This window comes from Orycteropus afer, unplaced genomic scaffold (assembly GCF_000298275.1).
Source record: "Orycteropus afer afer isolate SDZICR_OR568_19922 unplaced genomic scaffold, OryAfe1.0 scaffold00023, whole genome shotgun sequence".
NCBI lineage: Eukaryota > Metazoa > Chordata > Mammalia > Tubulidentata > Orycteropodidae > Orycteropus > Orycteropus afer.
This window is the reverse complement of record NW_006921610.1, coordinates 5,868,144-5,870,105: the sequence shown is the minus strand read 5'-3', so window position 1 is coordinate 5,870,105 and position 1,962 is coordinate 5,868,144.

Below are 1,962 nucleotides of genomic sequence, written 5' to 3'. Positions count from 1 at the left end.
TCTTCAATTTGTCATTCCCAGAATAGTAGATCATATGGTTGTCTGATTCAAAGTGGCCAAAATCAGTCCATGTCAGTTCACTAATGCTTAGTATATCAATCTTTATGCATTCCATTTCATTTTTGACAACTTCTAATTTTCCTAGATTCATACTTCATACATTCCATGTTTCAATTATTAATTGATGTTTGCATCTGTTTCTACTTATTTTGATTCATGCCACATCAGCCAGTGGAGTTCCTGAAAGCTTTACTCTATCCATATTGTTAAGGTCAACTCTATTCTGAGGAGTCAGCTCTTCCCCGATGAAATTTTGAGTGCCTTCTGACCTGATGGGCTCACCTTCTGGCACTATATTGGTCAATGTTTCAGGGTTGTTCATAAAGTTTTCCAGTGACAGTATTTCACTGCTATTCATAAGGTTTTCACTGGCCAATTGTTTGGAAAGTAGATGGCCTCTTCCTTCTTCCAAGTCTGTCTTAGCCAAGAAGCTCTGCTGAAACCTGTCCACCATGGGTAACCCTCCTAGCATTTTGCAACACGATGGTATAGACTCCAGCCTCACAGCAGCATGTAAGCCACCATAGGACAACAAACTGACAGACAAGTTCATCTCCCTTAGTTGTTCCTAATCTCTCTGCACCTGCCTACCTCAGGCAACAGCCTTAAAATAGAGCCGCCCCCAAGCAAAAAGCAGCCTCCAAATCCCTGGATTGCCTATCTCAGGCCCTGGCCTTAATAAAGAGCTGCCCCCAAGCAAAAAGCAGCCCCAGATTCCAGCCTGCCTACCTCAGCCCTGGCCTATGGTAATGCAAAATGGTACAGCTGTTATGGAAAACAGTGTGCTAGCTCCTCAAAACACTGAATACTAAAAATAGAACTACTATATAACCCAGAAATTCCACTCATAGGAATATACCTTAAAGACTTGAAAGCAGAGACTGAAAAAGAGACATGTATACCAATGTTCATAGCAGCACTACTCACAGTAGCTAAACGGTAGAAATAACCTAAATGCCCATCAGTAGATGACTGAATAAACAAATTGTGGTACATATATATGATGGAACATTACTCAGCCAGCAGGAAAAATGAAGTCTTGATACATGCTATAACATGGAATGAGCTGGAAGACATTATACTGATGAAACAGGTCAATCACAAAAGAATACATATTATATAACCTCATTTACATAAAAACATAAGAAAAGCAAATAGAGACAAAAAGTTTATTAGTAGTTACAGAAGTGGGAGGGAGGTAGAAAGGTAGGGTTAACGGTGATAGAAATATCATATTGCTTAAGTGTAGATTTACATGGCTGATTAATGTACTTGCTATCAATAAATTGTATATCTGTATAAACTTGAAATGGCAAAAGTTGTGTGATAGAGTAGCATAGTGCCTAGGGCACTTGACTGCTAGCCAGAAAGCTGGCAGCTCAAACCCTCTAGCCACTCCTCGGAAAGAAGGTTGGGCAATCTACTTCCACAGTGATACCGCCTGAGAAACCCAAGGAGGGGTCACTATGAGTTGGATCCAACTAGATGGCACATAACAACAAACAACAACAAAAGATTAGCTGCTGGAGCTGCTTACATACAACCTTATATACCTCATGGGATTTGTTCCTTTGTTTGGAGGTTTAGCATCATGGTTTCACGTGATATCTCTGTTATCTCTGTTAATTGGTCTAATAACATATTTAGTGCTTCTTTTCTATCTCTTAGTTTGTTGCATAGTTCACAGGGTCTTAAAATCTTGCAGGCAGCCATGCAAGGCAAAAAAAAAAAAAAAGGTCTTTATTCACCTGGAACAACAGAGGAAGAAGGAGAGTCAGGAATAGAAGAAGGATATGGATTGTGTGGTTAACTGTCTCCATGAACAACTGCTTCTGTCATGAGACCAGAACTGAACACTTCGATCAAAGATTGTATAGAACAATCCTGATCGAAAGCAGGAAT